The sequence below is a fragment of the Hyla sarda genome, unplaced genomic scaffold (assembly GCF_029499605.1).
Source record: "Hyla sarda isolate aHylSar1 unplaced genomic scaffold, aHylSar1.hap1 scaffold_1049, whole genome shotgun sequence".
Classification (NCBI taxonomy): domain Eukaryota; kingdom Metazoa; phylum Chordata; class Amphibia; order Anura; family Hylidae; genus Hyla; species Hyla sarda.
Window position 1 is genome coordinate 94,057 of NW_026607668.1, and position 19,115 is coordinate 113,171.

General features: G+C 46.6%; 7 non-coding genes and 2 pseudogenes across 7 annotated transcripts; all 9 read right to left on the reverse strand.

Annotated features, from left to right (window-relative positions):
* Positions 1-1,943: 1,943 nt before the first annotated feature.
* Positions 1,944-2,138, reverse strand: LOC130299450 (U2 spliceosomal RNA). The gene has a single exon (XR_008850578.1). It is a non-coding gene; the product is annotated as a U2 spliceosomal RNA (small nuclear RNA).
* Positions 2,139-2,832: 694 nt separating this feature from the next.
* On the reverse strand, positions 2,833-2,992 carry LOC130299399 (U2 spliceosomal RNA; annotated as a pseudogene).
* Positions 2,993-5,093: 2,101 nt separating this feature from the next.
* On the reverse strand, positions 5,094-5,283 carry LOC130299446 (U2 spliceosomal RNA). Its single transcript, XR_008850575.1, has one exon. It is a non-coding gene; the product is annotated as a U2 spliceosomal RNA (small nuclear RNA).
* A 694-nt stretch (positions 5,284-5,977) lies between these two features.
* LOC130299400 (U2 spliceosomal RNA) lies at positions 5,978-6,137 on the reverse strand (annotated as a pseudogene).
* Positions 6,138-8,228: 2,091 nt separating this feature from the next.
* On the reverse strand, positions 8,229-8,419 carry LOC130299428 (U2 spliceosomal RNA). The gene has a single exon (XR_008850560.1). It is a non-coding gene; the product is annotated as a U2 spliceosomal RNA (small nuclear RNA).
* A 2,092-nt stretch (positions 8,420-10,511) lies between these two features.
* Positions 10,512-10,702, reverse strand: LOC130299429 (U2 spliceosomal RNA). The gene has a single exon (XR_008850561.1). It is a non-coding gene; the product is annotated as a U2 spliceosomal RNA (small nuclear RNA).
* Positions 10,703-12,790: 2,088 nt separating this feature from the next.
* Positions 12,791-12,989, reverse strand: LOC130299440 (U2 spliceosomal RNA). The gene has a single exon (XR_008850572.1). It is a non-coding gene; the product is annotated as a U2 spliceosomal RNA (small nuclear RNA).
* A 2,093-nt stretch (positions 12,990-15,082) lies between these two features.
* Positions 15,083-15,273, reverse strand: LOC130299430 (U2 spliceosomal RNA). Its single transcript, XR_008850562.1, has one exon. It is a non-coding gene; the product is annotated as a U2 spliceosomal RNA (small nuclear RNA).
* Positions 15,274-17,359: 2,086 nt separating this feature from the next.
* Positions 17,360-17,550, reverse strand: LOC130299431 (U2 spliceosomal RNA). Its single transcript, XR_008850563.1, has one exon. It is a non-coding gene; the product is annotated as a U2 spliceosomal RNA (small nuclear RNA).
* Between the last annotated feature and the right edge of the window lie 1,565 nt (positions 17,551-19,115).

Below are 19,115 nucleotides of genomic sequence, written 5' to 3' on the forward strand. Positions count from 1 at the left end.
TAAACCCATACCATTATTGCTAAGCAGCAAGACAGGGGCCCATTGCACTCCCACGGGGCCTTTTTAAATGCAATCCATAACCCGGATTTGCCAGGAACCCTTCTTACTCCTCCTACTTGCATGTGACACTGGGCTTAGGATCTGCATAGGAAACACACACACAAGCACACACCTACCTTTGTTGCCTGCAGATGCCTCCTTGGCTGTCCCCAAACGGTATCAAACCAACACCCACGGGAAGCTGTAAGCATAGAGGACATGCCTGCACCCCATTGGACTTACCTGTGTGGGTTAAATCCGGGTTATTTGACAACCTATGGCGGTGATGGTTCTGCTCAGGCAGAGCAGTGCTGATGCTCCTCATAAAGCTGTCGCTGCTGTGAAGGTTCTAGGTGACATCACAAATCCCTTTGGTTACATACACAACAAAGCTGGGTTGTTGTTGTTTACACTCTGCAAGGCCTGTGGAAGTGAGTGACATCATAGCACTGTAGTTCTGAGGGTTCAAGATGGATGCAACAATCTCCTGTTGCTTCTATGAAGGCCGTAATAGACGACATCACCAAACAGCTCCATAGTCACATACACAGCAAAGGAGAGATGTTGTTTACACCTAGTGATGTCAGTGGTATTGAGTGACATCACAGCACAGTGCTAAGGCTCCTGGGCCTGGACACAGCAGCGGCTGCAATATCTCAACGGAGAATACGTTTATATCTATGTGTGTGTGTGCGCATATATATATATATATATATATATATATATATATATATTTCTCCGCCAAAATCACTTTTAAACCCATTTCCACCTTTTTTTCCCTTCTCTTCCTCTTACTTTTTTTTCACGTTTTTTTACGTTTTTCTCCTTTTCGCCTCTTTTCTGGGCGTATTATTCTTCTTTTTCTTCTTTTTTTTCGTCTAATGCATACCCCATCAGTGCAGCAATGCTTATTCAATACCGCCAGCAGATGGAGACACTGGGGGATAATTTTCTAAGGATTTATACTGATTTTTCCTGTCTGAATTTGTCGCACAGAAAGTTGCAGGCCAAATATGTGTGACATTTCTGCGACTTTAGCTTCTAGAGCATTTTTACAACATTATACATAGGTGCTGAATACATAAAAAGCGACTGTTCAGCGACAGACAAGTCGCATCGGCTGAAAGTAGGCCAGAATGTCAGTCCATGTTGGAGCAGGTTTAGATACAGTCTAAAGCATAGATCTCAAAGTCTGTGCACAGAATTTAGCAAGGGCCTCGCACCTTCTGATGCATCAGGTAGGTGCACAATAGCATAGCCTAACCCTCTGTACTTTGGTCTATATTGATGCGGGACATAGACAGCCAGCTGATGACCAATCCATTAGTGCAATGGATGGCTGGAAGCATTTGTCTTTGCCTTTGCAATACCACAGAAGCAATGCATGGTCAATGTACAGCAATGACACACCTGTGTGAACAGCCAGGAGACCCCCCCCCCCATGTTATGTTACATAGTTACATAGTTAGTACGGTCGAAAAAAGACATATGTCCATCACGTTCAACCAGGGAATTAAGGGGTAGGGGTGTGGCGCGATATTGGGGAAGGGATGAGATTTTATATTTCTTCATAAGCATTAATCTTATTTTGTCAATTAGGAACATTCAGCACCCACCCGCTATCAAGGCAGCTGCCTATCATGTCATGCCCTACCTGCACAGGTGTGCTGGCTACTCAAATGATCCAATTAAGGAGGCCATTTAGTCAGCAGCAGCAGAAGTCCTGTGCCTGGACGCTCCAACAGGGGCCAGACACAAGCAGAAGCAGAAGCAGCAGAAGCAGCAGCAGCACCACCTTTTGTTTTTTGGCTGCAGCAGCAGCAAGGCCCACAGGGCTGGCTAGCTGGCTAGCCAGCAAGCAGGTAGCAATGAAAGTAGGAATCTTTCTTTTTAACCCTGTAAGGGGGTGGTGCACTGTACCCGAAGATACTGCCATATCGGGTCAATGCATAGGGCGACGGAAGCAAGCTTCGAAATCGGCCCCCGTTCTCAAAAATCCATTTAATATATGGTCCCCAGATAGGGGACGATAGGGGACGTATCAGATATTAAACTGATAAGAACAGATTTTTTTTTTTTTTTTTTTTTTTAAAGCCGAGGAACGTGCTTTCGATTCACCCAAAGTGCAAGAAAAAGTGCAAACGTGTTACACTAAAAAAACGTGCACAAAGGATGCGGTCTATCGCAAGCCCTTCTCCGATAGGAGAGAGGCCCCCCAACAAACCTTACCCTTCGCCTCCGGACCAAAAGGTACCTGCGAGGTTCCAGGTTCGATGTCCCTTTTCGCCGAAGCTACTAGGGGACCACAAATGCTCCCGGCATCCCCCTTGGCGTTAGCCAAGGTATCTGCCCGCAGAGCCGATTACGGTAGGTATCCTGCCAAAGCAGGAGTACCCGGGGTGTTTGCAGGGAGGTGCGGAACCTAATGGCCACACACACCTCCCCTAGACCGCCAGGAGGGACACCCAGAAGGGCTACCGCATCCTGACAAATCCTGTGAACACACAACACGCAAAAAGTGACACAGTGAGACAAAAAAAGAAATAAATAAGTGAATGTGTGCAGATATACTGCCCGGACATCCGGCCGGATCTATAAAAATTTCTCTGATCCTAGCCAGAAGGCCGGGAATCAAGAGGTGAGTGCCACAAGGTGAAGAGATTATGGTGCCCGTGCTTCAACTCAGTGAGTCTATCCTCCCAGTGAGTTTCGGCACCTCGGGGTCACCACTCCCCGAGGCACAAAAGTACCTCGGCTCTAGACCCTCTCAGCCTCATGGCGAGACCCGGAGGGAACAGGTCACATCGGGGCAGCCGTCGAGCTGATTCCTCAGAACCAGCCCCGGAAAGCCCTGGTACACCTGCATCCTCCATGCAGCACCCATCCCCACCAGCATGAAAACTGATAAGAACAGATACTACACTTGATCTTAGCCAAAAGGCCGAGAAGCGATAACCGTGAAAGGGGCGGGCCCAACAAGGTCCCCTTCATGGGCACTATCACTGCTTGCTGTCAGGGAGGCTGCCAGACAATTTTCCATGCACACTCTGGGCTGGGGGGCAGTCAACCACCAGTACACACAGCAGAACCTAAACCCATACCATTATTGCTAAGCAGCAAGACAGGGGCCCATTGCACTCCCACGGGGCCTTTTTAAATGCAATCCATAACCCGGATTTGCCAGGAACCCTTCTTACTCCTCCTACTTGCATGTGACACTGGGCTTAGGATCTGCATAGGAAACACACACACAAGCACACACCTACCTTTGTTGCCTGCAGATGCCTCCTTGGCTGTCCCCAAACGGTATCAAACCAACACCCACGGGAAGCTGTAAGCATAGAGGACATGCCTGCACCCCATTGGACTTACCTGTGTGGGTTAAATCCGGGTTATTTGACAACCTATGGCGGTGATGGTTCTGCTCAGGCAGAGCAGTGCTGATGCTCCTCATAAAGCTGTCGCTGCTGTGAAGGTTCTAGGTGACATCACAAATCCCTTTGGTTACATACACAACAAAGCTGGGTTGTTGTTGTTTACACTCTGCAAGGCCTGTGGAAGTGAGTGACATCATAGCACTGTAGTTCTGAGGGTTCAAGATGGATGCAACAATCTCCTGTTGCTTCTATGAAGGCCGTAATAGACGACATCACCAAACAGCTCCATAGTCACATACACAGCAAAGGAGAGATGTTGTTTACACCTAGTGATGTCAGTGGTATTGAGTGACATCACAGCACAGTGCTAAGGCTCCTGGGCCTGGACACAGCAGCGGCTGCAATATCTCAACGGAGAATACGTTTATATCTATGTGTGTGTGTGCGCATATATATATATATATATATATATATATATATATATTTTTTTTTTTTTTTTCTCCGCCAAAATCACTTTTAAACCCATTTCCACCTTTTTTTCCCTTCTCTTCCTCTTACTTTTTTTTCACGTTTTTTTACGTTTTTCTCCTTTTCGCCTCTTTTCTGGGCGTATTATTCTTCTTTTTCTTCTTTTTTTTCGTCTAATGCATACCCCATCAGTGCAGCAATGCTTATTCAATACCGCCAGCAGATGGAGACACTGGGGGATAATTTTCTAAGGATTTATACTGATTTTTCCTGTCTGAATTTGTCGCACAGAAAGTTGCAGGCCAAATATGTGTGACATTTCTGCGACTTTAGCTTCTAGAGCATTTTTACAACATTATACATAGGTGCTGAATACATAAAAAGCGACTGTTCAGCGACAGACAAGTCGCATCGGCTGAAAGTAGGCCAGAATGTCAGTCCATGTTGGAGCAGGTTTAGATACAGTCTAAAGCATAGATCTCAAAGTCTGTGCACAGAATTTAGCAAGGGCCTCGCACCTTCTGATGCATCAGGTAGGTGCACAATAGCATAGCCTAACCCTCTGTACTTTGGTCTATATTGATGCGGGACATAGACAGCCAGCTGATGACCAATCCATTAGTGCAATGGATGGCTGGAAGCATTTGTCTTTGCCTTTGCAATACCACAGAAGCAATGCATGGTCAATGTACAGCAATGACACACCTGTGTGAACAGCCAGGAGACCCCCCCCCCCCCCCCCCCCCATGTTATGTTACATAGTTACATAGTTAGTACGGTCGAAAAAAGACATATGTCCATCACGTTCAACCAGGGAATTAAGGGGTAGGGGTGTGGCGCGATATTGGGGAAGGGATGAGATTTTATATTTCTTCATAAGCATTAATCTTATTTTGTCAATTAGGAACATTCAGCACCCACCCGCTATCAAGGCAGCTGCCTATCATGTCATGCCCTACCTGCACAGGTGTGCTGGCTACTCAAATGATCCAATTAAGGAGGCCATTTAGTCAGCAGCAGCAGAAGTCCTGTGCCTGGACGCTCCAACAGGGGCCAGACACAAGCAGAAGCAGAAGCAGCAGAAGCAGCAGCAGCACCACCTTTTGTTTTTTGGCTGCAGCAGCAGCAAGGCCCACAGGGCTGGCTAGCTGGCTAGCCAGCAAGCAGGTAGCAATGAAAGTAGGAATCTTTCTTTTTAACCCTGTAAGGGGGTGGTGCACTGTACCCGAAGATACTGCCATATCGGGTCAATGCATAGGGCGACGGAAGCAAGCTTCGAAATCGGCCCCCGTTCTCAAAAATCCATTTAATATATGGTCCCCAGATAGGGGACGTATCAGATATTAAACTGATAAGAACAGATTTTTTTTTTTTTTTTTTTTTTTTTTTTAAAGCCGAGGAACGTGCTTTCGATTCACCCAAAGTGCAAGAAAAAGTGCAAACGTGTTACACTAAAAAAACGTGCACAAAGGATGCGGTCTATCGCAAGCCCTTCTCCGATAGGAGAGAGGCCCCCCAACAAACCTTACCCTTCGCCTCCGGACCAAAAGGTACCTGCGAGGTTCCAGGTTCGATGTCCCTTTTCGCCGAAGCTACTAGGGGACCACAAATGCTCCCGGCATCCCCCTTGGCGTTAGCCAAGGTATCTGCCCGCAGAGCCGATTACGGTAGGTATCCTGCCAAAGCAGGAGTACCCGGGGTGTTTGCAGGGAGGTGCGGAACCTAATGGCCACACACACCTCCCCTAGACCGCCAGGAGGGACACCCAGAAGGGCTACCGCATCCTGACAAATCCTGTGAACACACAACACGCAAAAAGTGACACAGTGAGACAAAAAAAGAAATAAATAAGTGAATGTGTGCAGATATACTGCCCGGACATCCGGTCGGATCTATAAAAATTTCTCTGATCCTAGCCAGAAGGCCGGGAATCAAGAGGTGAGTGCCACAAGGTGAAGAGATTATGGTGCCCGTGCTTCAACTCAGTGAGTCTATCCTCCCAGTGAGTTTCGGCACCTCGGGGTCACCACTCCCCGAGGCACAAAAGTACCTCGGCTCTAGACCCTCTCAGCCTCATGGCGAGACCCGGAGGGAACAGGTCACATCGGGGCAGCCGTCGAGCTGATTCCTCAGAACCAGCCCCGGAAAGCCCTGGTACACCTGCATCCTCCATGCAGCACCCATCCCCACCAGCATGAAAACTGATAAGAACAGATACTACACTTGATCTTAGCCAAAAGGCCGAGAAGCGATAACCGTGAAAGGGGCGGGCCCAACAAGGTCCCCTTCATGGGCACTATCACTGCTTGCTGTCAGGGAGGCTGCCAGACAATTTTCCATGCACACTCTGGGCTGGGGGGCAGTCAACCACCAGTACACACAGCAGAACCTAAACCCATACCATTATTGCTAAGCAGCAAGACAGGGGCCCATTGCACTCCCACGGGGCCTTTTTAAATGCAATCCATAACCCGGATTTGCCAGGAACCCTTCTTACTCCTCCTACTTGCATGTGACACTGGGCTTAGGATCTGCATAGGAAACACACACACAAGCACACACCTACCTTTGTTGCCTGCAGATGCCTCCTTGGCTGTCCCCAAACGGTATCAAACCAACACCCACGGGAAGCTGTAAGCATAGAGGACATGCCTGCACCCCATTGGACTTACCTGTGTGGGTTAAATCCGGGTTATTTGACAACCTATGGCGGTGATGGTTCTGCTCAGGCAGAGCAGTGCTGATGCTCCTCATAAAGCTGTCGCTGCTGTGAAGGTTCTAGGTGACATCACAAATCCCTTTGGTTACATACACAACAAAGCTGGGTTGTTGTTGTTTACACTCTGCAAGGCCTGTGGAAGTGAGTGACATCATAGCACTGTAGTTCTGAGGGTTCAAGATGGATGCAACAATCTCCTGTTGCTTCTATGAAGGCCGTAATAGACGACATCACCAAACAGCTCCATAGTCACATACACAGCAAAGGAGAGATGTTGTTTACACCTAGTGATGTCAGTGGTATTGAGTGACATCACAGCACAGTGCTAAGGCTCCTGGGCCTGGACACAGCAGCGGCTGCAATATCTCAACGGAGAATACGTTTATATCTATGTGTGTGTGTGCGCATATATATATATATATATATATATATATATATATATATATATATATATTTCTCCGCCGAAATCACTTTTAAACCCATTTCCACCTTTTTTTCCCTTCTCTTCCTCTTACTTTTTTTTCACGTTTTTTTACGTTTTTCTCCTTTTCGCCTCTTTTCTGGGCGTATTATTCTTCTTTTTCTTCTTTTTTTTCGTCTAATGCATACCCCATCAGTGCAGCAATGCTTATTCAATACCGCCAGCAGATGGAGACACTGGGGGATAATTTTCTAAGGATTTATACTGATTTTTCCTGTCTGAATTTGTCGCACAGAAAGTTGCAGGCCAAATATGTGTGACATTTCTGCGACTTTAGCTTCTAGAGCATTTTTACAACATTATACATAGGTGCTGAATACATAAAAAGCGACTGTTCAGCGACAGACAAGTCGCATCGGCTGAAAGTAGGCCAGAATGTCAGTCCATGTTGGAGCAGGTTTAGATACAGTCTAAAGCATAGATCTCAAAGTCTGTGCACAGAATTTAGCAAGGGCCTCGCACCTTCTGATGCATCAGGTAGGTGCACAATAGCATAGCCTAACCCTCTGTACTTTGGTCTATATTGATGCGGGACATAGACAGCCAGCTGATGACCAATCCATTAGTGCAATGGATGGCTGGAAGCATTTGTCTTTGCCTTTGCAATACCACAGAAGCAATGCATGGTCAATGTACAGCAATGACACACCTGTGTGAACAGCCAGGAGACCCCCCCCCCCCCCCCCCATGTTATGTTACATAGTTACATAGTTAGTACGGTCGAAAAAAGACATATGTCCATCACGTTCAACCAGGGAATTAAGGGGTAGGGGTGTGGCGCGATATTGGGGAAGGGATGAGATTTTATATTTCTTCATAAGCATTAATCTTATTTTGTCAATTAGGAACATTCAGCACCCACCCGCTATCAAGGCAGCTGCCTATCATGTCATGCCCTACCTGCACAGGTGTGCTGGCTACTCAAATGATCCAATTAAGGAGGCCATTTAGTCAGCAGCAGCAGAAGTCCTGTGCCTGGACGCTCCAACAGGGGCCAGACACAAGCAGAAGCAGCAGAAGCAGCAGCAGCACCACCTTTTGTTTTTTGGCTGCAGCAGCAGCAAGGCCCACAGGGCTGGCTAGCTGGCTAGCCAGCAAGCAGGTAGCAATGAAAGTAGGAATCTTTCTTTTTAACCCTGTAAGGGGGTGGTGCACTGTACCCGAAGATACTGCCATATCGGGTCAATGCATAGGGCGACGGAAGCAAGCTTCGAAATCGGCCCCCGTTCTCAAAAATCCATTTAATATATGGTCCCCAGATAGGGGACGTATCAGATATTAAACTGATAAGAACAGATACTACACTTGATCTTAGCCAAAAGGCCGAGAAGCGATAACCGTGAAAGGGGCGGGCCCAACAAGGTCCCCTTCATGGGCACTATCACTGCTTGCTGTCAGGGAGGCTGCCAGACAATTTTCCATGCACACTCTGGGCTGGGGGGCAGTCAACCACCAGTACACACAGCAGAACCTAAACCCATACCATTATTGCTAAGCAGCAAGACAGGGGCCCATTGCACTCCCACGGGGCCTTTTTAAATGCAATCCATAACCCGGATTTGCCAGGAACCCTTCTTACTCCTCCTACTTGCATGTGACACTGGGCTTAGGATCTGCATAGGAAACACACACACAAGCACACACCTACCTTTGTTGCCTGCAGATGCCTCCTTGGCTGTCCCCAAACGGTATCAAACCAACACCCACGGGAAGCTGTAAGCATAGAGGACATGCCTGCACCCCATTGGACTTACCTGTGTGGGTTAAATCCGGGTTATTTGACAACCTATGGCGGTGATGGTTCTGCTCAGGCAGAGCAGTGCTGATGCTCCTCATAAAGCTGTCGCTGCTGTGAAGGTTCTAGGTGACATCACAAATCCCTTTGGTTACATACACAACAAAGCTGGGTTGTTGTTGTTTACACTCTGCAAGGCCTGTGGAAGTGAGTGACATCATAGCACTGTAGTTCTGAGGGTTCAAGATGGATGCAACAATCTCCTGTTGCTTCTATGAAGGCCGTAATAGACGACATCACCAAACAGCTCCATAGTCACATACACAGCAAAGGAGAGATGTTGTTTACACCTAGTGATGTCAGTGGTATTGAGTGACATCACAGCACAGTGCTAAGGCTCCTGGGCCTGGACACAGCAGCGGCTGCAATATCTCAACGGAGAATACGTTTATATCTATGTGTGTGTGTGCGCATATATATATATATATATATATATATATATATATATATATATATATATTCTCCGCCGAAATCACTTTTAAACCCATTTCCACCTTTTTTTCCCTTCTCTTCCTCTTACTTTTTTTTCACGTTTTTTTACGTTTTTCTCCTTTTCGCCTCTTTTCTGGGCGTATTATTCTTCTTTTTCTTCTTTTTTTTCGTCTAATGCATACCCCATCAGTGCAGCAATGCTTATTCAATACCGCCAGCAGATGGAGACACTGGGGGATAATTTTCTAAGGATTTATACTGATTTTTCCTGTCTGAATTTGTCGCACAGAAAGTTGCAGGCCAAATATGTGTGACATTTCTGCGACTTTAGCTTCTAGAGCATTTTTACAACATTATACATAGGTGCTGAATACATAAAAAGCGACTGTTCAGCGACAGACAAGTCGCATCGGCTGAAAGTAGGCCAGAATGTCAGTCCATGTTGGAGCAGGTTTAGATACAGTCTAAAGCATAGATCTCAAAGTCTGTGCACAGAATTTAGCAAGGGCCTCGCACCTTCTGATGCATCAGGTAGGTGCACAATAGCATAGCCTAACCCTCTGTACTTTGGTCTATATTGATGCGGGACATAGACAGCCAGCTGATGACCAATCCATTAGTGCAATGGATGGCTGGAAGCATTTGTCTTTGCCTTTGCAATACCACAGAAGCAATGCATGGTCAATGTACAGCAATGACACACCTGTGTGAACAGCCAGGAGACCCCCCCCCCCCCCATGTTATGTTACATAGTTACATAGTTAGTACGGTCGAAAAAAGACATATGTCCATCACGTTCAACCAGGGAATTAAGGGGTAGGGGTGTGGCGCGATATTGGGGAAGGGATGAGATTTTATATTTCTTCATAAGCATTAATCTTATTTTGTCAATTAGGAACATTCAGCACCCACCCGCTATCAAGGCAGCTGCCTATCATGTCATGCCCTACCTGCACAGGTGTGCTGGCTACTCAAATGATCCAATTAAGGAGGCCATTTAGTCAGCAGCAGCAGAAGTCCTGTGCCTGGACGCTCCAACAGGGGCCAGACACAAGCAGAAGCAGAAGCAGCAGAAGCAGCAGCAGCACCACCTTTTGTTTTTTGGCTGCAGCAGCAGCAAGGCCCACAGGGCTGGCTAGCTGGCTAGCCAGCAAGCAGGTAGCAATGAAAGTAGGAATCTTTCTTTTTAACCCTGTAAGGGGGTGGTGCACTGTACCCGAAGATACTGCCATATCGGGTCAATGCATAGGGCGACGGAAGCAAGCTTCGAAATCGGCCCCCGTTCTCAAAAATCCATTTAATATATGGTCCCCAGATAGGGGACGTATCAGATATTAAACTGATAAGAACAGATACTACACTTGATCTTAGCCAAAAGGCCGAGAAGCGATAACCGTGAAAGGGGCGGGCCCAACAAGGTCCCCTTCATGGGCACTATCACTGCTTGCTGTCAGGGAGGCTGCCAGACAATTTTCCATGCACACTCTGGGCTGGGGGGCAGTCAACCACCAGTACACACAGCAGAACCTAAACCCATACCATTATTGCTAAGCAGCAAGACAGGGGCCCATTGCACTCCCACAGGGCCTTTTTAAATGCAATCCATAACCCGGATTTGCCAGGAACCCTTCTTACTCCTCCTACTTGCATGTGACACTGGGCTTAGGATCTGCATAGGAAACACACACACAAGCACACACCTACCTTTGTTGCCTGCAGATGCCTCCTTGGCTGTCCCCAAACGGTATCAAACCAACACCCACGGGAAGCTGTAAGCATAGAGGACATGCCTGCACCCCATTGGACTTACCTGTGTGGGTTAAATCCGGGTTATTTGACAACCTATGGCGGTGATGGTTCTGCTCAGGCAGAGCAGTGCTGATGCTCCTCATAAAGCTGTCGCTGCTGTGAAGGTTCTAGGTGACATCACAAATCCCTTTGGTTACATACACAACAAAGCTGGGTTGTTGTTGTTTACACTCTGCAAGGCCTGTGGAAGTGAGTGACATCATAGCACTGTAGTTCTGAGGGTTCAAGATGGATGCAACAATCTCCTGTTGCTTCTATGAAGGCCGTAATAGACGACATCACCAAACAGCTCCATAGTCACATACACAGCAAAGGAGAGATGTTGTTTACACCTAGTGATGTCAGTGGTATTGAGTGACATCACAGCACAGTGCTAAGGCTCCTGGGCCTGGACACAGCAGCGGCTGCAATATCTCAACGGAGAATACGTTTATATCTATGTGTGTGTGTGCGCATATATATATATATATATATATATATATATATATATATATATATATTTCTCCGCCGAAATCACTTTTAAACCCATTTCCACCTTTTTTTCCCTTCTCTTCCTCTTACTTTTTTTTCACGTTTTTTTACGTTTTTCTCCTTTTCGCCTCTTTTCTGGGCGTATTATTCTTCTTTTTCTTCTTTTTTTTCGTCTAATGCATACCCCATCAGTGCAGCAATGCTTATTCAATACCGCCAGCAGATGGAGACACTGGGGGATAATTTTCTAAGGATTTATACTGATTTTTCCTGTCTGAATTTGTCGCACAGAAAGTTGCAGGCCAAATATGTGTGACATTTCTGCGACTTTAGCTTCTAGAGCATTTTTACAACATTATACATAGGTGCTGAATACATAAAAAGCGACTGTTCAGCGACAGACAAGTCGCATCGGCTGAAAGTAGGCCAGAATGTCAGTCCATGTTGGAGCAGGTTTAGATACAGTCTAAAGCATAGATCTCAAAGTCTGTGCACAGAATTTAGCAAGGGCCTCGCACCTTCTGATGCATCAGGTAGGTGCACAATAGCATAGCCTAACCCTCTGTACTTTGGTCTATATTGATGCGGGACATAGACAGCCAGCTGATGACCAATCCATTAGTGCAATGGATGGCTGGAAGCATTTGTCTTTGCCTTTGCAATACCACAGAAGCAATGCATGGTCAATGTACAGCAATGACACACCTGTGTGAACAGCCAGGAGACCCCCCCCCCCCCCCCCATGTTATGTTACATAGTTACATAGTTAGTACGGTCGAAAAAAGACATATGTCCATCACGTTCAACCAGGGAATTAAGGGGTAGGGGTGTGGCGCGATATTGGGGAAGGGATGAGATTTTATATTTCTTCATAAGCATTAATCTTATTTTGTCAATTAGGAACATTCAGCACCCACCCGCTATCAAGGCAGCTGCCTATCATGTCATGCCCTACCTGCACAGGTGTGCTGGCTACTCAAATGATCCAATTAAGGAGGCCATTTAGTCAGCAGCAGCAGAAGTCCTGTGCCTGGACGCTCCAACAGGGGCCAGACACAAGCAGAAGCAGCAGAAGCAGCAGCAGCACCACCTTTTGTTTTTTGGCTGCAGCAGCAGCAAGGCCCACAGGGCTGGCTAGCTGGCTAGCCAGCAAGCAGGTAGCAATGAAAGTAGGAATCTTTCTTTTTAACCCTGTAAGGGGGTGGTGCACTGTACCCGAAGATACTGCCATATCGGGTCAATGCATAGGGCGACGGAAGCAAGCTTCGAAATCGGCCCCCGTTCTCAAAATCTCAAAAATCCATTTAATATATGGTCCCCAGATAGGGGACGTATCAGATATTAAACTGATAAGAACAGATACTACACTTGATCTTAGCCAAAAGGCCGAGAAGCGATAACCGTGAAAGGGGCGGGCCCAACAAGGTCCCCTTCATGGGCACTATCACTGCTTGCTGTCAGGGAGGCTGCCAGACAATTTTCCATGCACACTCTGGGCTGGGGGGCAGTCAACCACCAGTACACACAGCAGAACCTAAACCCATACCATTATTGCTAAGCAGCAAGACAGGGGCCCATTGCACTCCCACGGGGCCTTTTTAAATGCAATCCATAACCCGGATTTGCCAGGAACCCTTCTTACTCCTCCTACTTGCATGTGACACTGGGCTTAGGATCTGCATAGGAAACACACACACAAGCACACACCTACCTTTGTTGCCTGCAGATGCCTCCTTGGCTGTCCCCAAACGGTATCAAACCAACACCCACGGGAAGCTGTAAGCATAGAGGACATGCCTGCACCCCATTGGACTTACCTGTGTGGGTTAAATCCGGGTTATTTGACAACCTATGGCGGTGATGGTTCTGCTCAGGCAGAGCAGTGCTGATGCTCCTCATAAAGCTGTCGCTGCTGTGAAGGTTCTAGGTGACATCACAAATCCCTTTGGTTACATACACAACAAAGCTGGGTTGTTGTTGTTTACACTCTGCAAGGCCTGTGGAAGTGAGTGACATCATAGCACTGTAGTTCTGAGGGTTCAAGATGGATGCAACAATCTCCTGTTGCTTCTATGAAGGCCGTAATAGACGACATCACCAAACAGCTCCATAGTCACATACACAGCAAAGGAGAGATGTTGTTTACACCTAGTGATGTCAGTGGTATTGAGTGACATCACAGCACAGTGCTAAGGCTCCTGGGCCTGGACACAGCAGCGGCTGCAATATCTCAACGGAGAATACGTTTATATCTATGTGTGTGTGTGCGCATATATATATATATATATATATATATATATATATATATATATATATTTCTCCGCCGAAATCACTTTTAAACCCATTTCCACCTTTTTTTCCCTTCTCTTCCTCTTACTTTTTTTTCACGTTTTTTTACGTTTTTCTCCTTTTCGCCTCTTTTCTGGGCGTATTATTCTTCTTTTTCTTCTTTTTTTTCGTCTAATGCATACCCCATCAGTGCAGCAATGCTTATTCAATACCGCCAGCAGATGGAGACACTGGGGGATAATTTTCTAAGGATTTATACTGATTTTTCCTGTCTGAATTTGTCGCACAGAAAGTTGCAGGCCAAATATGTGTGACATTTCTGCGACTTTAGCTTCTAGAGCATTTTTACAACATTATACATAGGTGCTGAATACATAAAAAGCGACTGTTCAGCGACAGACAAGTCGCATCGGCTGAAAGTAGGCCAGAATGTCAGTCCATGTTGGAGCAGGTTTAGATACAGTCTAAAGCATAGATCTCAAAGTCTGTGCACAGAATTTAGCAAGGGCCTCGCACCTTCTGATGCATCAGGTAGGTGCACAATAGCATAGCCTAACCCTCTGTACTTTGGTCTATATTGATGCGGGACATAGACAGCCAGCTGATGACCAATCCATTAGTGCAATGGATAGCTGGAAGCATTTGTCTTTGCCTTTGCAATACCACAGAAGCAATGCATGGTCAATGTACAGCAATGACACACCTGTGTGAACAGCCAGGAGACCCCCCCCCCCCCCCCATGTTATGTTACATAGTTACATAGTTAGTACGGTCGAAAAAAGACATATGTCCATCACGTTCAACCAGGGAATTAAGGGGTAGGGGTGTGGCGCGATATTGGGGAAGGGATGAGATTTTATATTTCTTCATAAGCATTAATCTTATTTTGTCAATTAGGAACATTCAGCACCCACCCGCTATCAAGGCAGCTGCCTATCATGTCATGCCCTACCTGCACAGGTGTGCTGGCTACTCAAATGATCCAATTAAGGAGGCCATTTAGTCAGCAGCAGCAGAAGTCCTGTGCCTGGACGCTCCAACAGGGGCCAGACACAAGCAGAAGCAGAAGCAGCAGAAGCAGCAGCAGCACCACCTTTTGTTTTTTGGCTGCAGCAGCAGCAAGGCCCACAGGGCTGGCTAGCTGGCTAGCCAGCAAGCAGGTAGCAATGAAAGTAGGAATCTTTCTTTTTAACCCTGTAAGGGGGTGGTGCACTGTACCCGAAGATACTGCCATATCGGGTCAATGCATAGGGCGACGGAAGCAAGCTTCGAAATCGGCCCCCGTTCTCAAAAATCCATTTAATATATGGTCCCCAGATAGGGGACGTATCAGATATTAAACTGATAAGAACAGATACTACACTTGATCTTAGCCAAAAGGCCGAGAAGCGATAACCGTGAAAGGGGCGGGCCCAACAAGGTCCCCTTCATGGGCACTATCACTGCTTGCTGTCAGGGAGGCTGCCAGACAATTTTCCATGCACACTCTGGGCTGGGGGGCAGTCAACCACCAGTACACACAGCAGAACCTAAACCCATACCATTATTGCTAAGCAGCAAGACAGGGGCCCATTGCACTCCCACGGGGCCTTTTTAAATGCAATCCATAACCCGGATTTGCCAGGAACCCTTCTTACTCCTCCTACTTGCATGTGACACTGGGCTTAGGATCTGCATAGGAAACACACACACAAGCACACACCTACCTTTGTTGCCTGCAGATGCCTCCTTGGCTGTCCCCAAACGGTATCAAACCAACACCCACGGGAAGCTGTAAGCATAGAGGACATGCCTGCACCCCATTGGACTTACCTGTGTGGGTTAAATCCGGGTTATTTGACAACCTATGGCGGTGATGGTTCTGCTCAGGCAGAGCAGTGCTGATGCTCCTCATAAAGCTGTCGCTGCTGTGAAGGTTCTAGGTGACATCACAAATCCCTTTGGTTACATACACAACAAAGCTGGGTTGTTGTTGTTTACACTCTGCAAGGCCTGTGGAAGTGAGTGACATCATAGCACTGTAGTTCTGAGGGTTCAAGATGGATGCAACAATCTCCTGTTGCTTCTATGAAGGCCGTAATAGACGACATCACCAAACAGCTCCATAGTCACATACACAGCAAAGGAGAGATGTTGTTTACACCTAGTGATGTCAGTGGTATTGAGTGACATCACAGCACAGTGCTAAGGCTCCTGGGCCTGGACACAGCAGCGGCTGCAATATCTCAACGGAGAATACGTTTATATCTATGTGTGTGTGTGCGCATATATATATATATATATATATATATATATATATATATATATATATCTCCGCCGAAATCACTTTTAAACCCATTTCCACCTTTTTTTCCCTTCTCTTCCTCTTACTTTTTTTTCACGTTTTTTTACGTTTTTCTCCTTTTCGCCTCTTTTCTGGGCGTATTATTCTTCTTTTTCTTCTTTTTTTTCGTCTAATGCATACCCCATCAGTGCAGCAATGCTTATTCAATACCGCCAGCAGATGGAGACACTGGGGGATAATTTTCTAAGGATTTATACTGATTTTTCCTGTCTGAATTTGTCGCACAGAAAGTTGCAGGCCAAATATGTGTGACATTTCTGCGACTTTAGCTTCTAGAGCATTTTTACAACATTATACATAGGTGCTGAATACATAAAAAGCGACTGTTCAGCGACAGACAAGTCGCATCGGCTGAAAGTAGGCCAGAATGTCAGTCCATGTTGGAGCAGGTTTAGATACAGTCTAAAGCATAGATCTCAAAGTCTGTGCACAGAATTTAGCAAGGGCCTCGCACCTTCTGATGCATCAGGTAGGTGCACAATAGCATAGCCTAACCCTCTGTACTTTGGTCTATATTGATGCGGGACATAGACAGCCAGCTGATGACCAATCCATTAGTGCAATGGATGGCTGGAAGCATTTGTCTTTGCCTTTGCAATACCACAGAAGCAATGCATGGTCAATGTACAGCAATGACACACCTGTGTGAACAGCCAGGAGACCCCCCCCCCCATGTTATGTTACATAGTTACATAGTTAGTACGGTCGAAAAAAGACATATGTCCATCACGTTCAACCAGGGAATTAAGGGGTAGGGGTGTGGCGCGATATTGGGGAAGGGATGAGATTTTATATTTCTTCATAAGCATTAATCTTATTTTGTCAATTAGGAACATTCAGCACCCACCCGCTATCAAGGCAGCTGCCTATCATGTCATGCCCTACCTGCACAGGTGTGCTGGCTACTCAAATGATCCAATTAAGGAGGCCATTTAGTCAGCAGCAGCAGAAGTCCTGTGCCTGGACGCTCCAACAGGGGCCAGACACAAGCAGAAGCAGAAGCAGCAGAAGCAGCAGCAGCACCACCTTTTGTTTTTTGGCTGCAGCAGCAGCAAGGCCCACAGGGCTGGCTAGCTGGCTAGCCAGCAAGCAGGTAGCAATGAAAGTAGGAATCTTTCTTTTTAACCCTGTAAGGGGGTGGTGCACTGTACCCGAAGATACTGCCATATCGGGTCAATGCATAGGGCGACGGAAGCAAGCTTCGAAATCGGCCCCCGTTCTCAAAAATCCATTTAATATATGGTCCCCAGATAGGGGACGTATCAGATATTAAACTGATAAGAACAGATACTACACTTGATCTTAGCCAAAAGGCCGAGAAGCGATAACCGTGAAAGGGGCGGGCCCAACAAGGTCCCCTTCATGGGCACTATCACTGCTTGCTGTCAGGGAGGCTGCCAGACAATTTTCCATGCACACTCTGGGCTGGGGGGCAGTCAACCACCAGTACACACAGCAGAACCTAAACCCATACCATTATTGCTAAGCAGCAAGACAGGGGCCCATTGCACTCCCACGGGGCCTTTTTAAATGCAATCCATAACCCGGATTTGCCAGGAACCCTTCTTACTCCTCCTACTTGCATGTGACACTGGGCTTAGGATCTGCATAGGAAACACACACACAAGCACACACCTACCTTTGTTGCCTGCAGATGCCTCCTTGGCTGTCCCCAAACGGTATCAAACCAACACCCACGGGAAGCTGTAAGCATAGAGGACATGCCTGCACCCCATTGGACTTACCTGTGTGGGTTAAATCCGGGTTATTTGACAACCTATGGCGGTGATGGTTCTGCTCAGGCAGAGCAGTGCTGATGCTCCTCATAAAGCTGTCGCTGCTGTGAAGGTTCTAGGTGACATCACAAATCCCTTTGGTTACATACACAACAAAGCTGGGTTGTTGTTGTTTACACTCTGCAAGGCCTGTGGAAGTGAGTGACATCATAGCACTGTAGTTCTGAGGGTTCAAGATGGATGCAACAATCTCCTGTTGCTTCTATGAAGGCCGTAATAGACGACATCACCAAACAGCTCCATAGTCACATACACAGCAAAGGAGAGATGTTGTTTACACCTAGTGATGTCAGTGGTATTGAGTGACATCACAGCACAGTGCTAAGGCTCCTGGGCCTGGACACAGCAGCGGCTGCAATATCTCAACGGAGAATACGTTTATATCTATGTGTGTGTGTGCGCATATATATATATATATATATATATATATATATATATTTCTCCGCCGAAATCACTTTTAAACCCATTTCCACCTTTTTTTCCCTTCTCTTCCTCTTACTTTTTTTTCACGTTTTTTTACGTTTTTCTCCTTTTCGCCTCTTTTCTGGGCGTATTATTCTTCTTTTTCTTCTTTTTTTCCGTCTAATGCATACCCCATCAGTGCAGCAATGCTTATTCAATACCGCCAGCAGATGGAGACACTGGGGGATAATTTTCTAAGGATTTATACTGATTTTTCCTGTCTGAATTTGTCGCACAGAAAGTTGCAGGCCAAATATGTGTGACATTTCTGCGACTTTAGCTTCTAGAGCATTTTTACAACATTATACATAGGTGCTGAATACATAAAAAGCGACTGTTCAGCGACAGACAAGTCGCATCGGCTGAAAGTAGGCCAGAATGTCAGTCCATGTTGGAGCAGGTTTAGATACAGTCTAAAGCATAGATCTCAAAGTCTGTGCACAGAATTTAGCAAGGGCCTCGCACCTTCTGATGCATCAGGTAGGTGCACAATAGCATAGCCTAACCCTCTGTACTTTGGTCTATATTGATGCGGGACATAGACAGCCAGCTGATGACCAATCCATTAGTGCAATGGATGGCTGGAAGCATTTGTCTTTGCCTTTGCAATACCACAGAAGCAATGCATGGTCA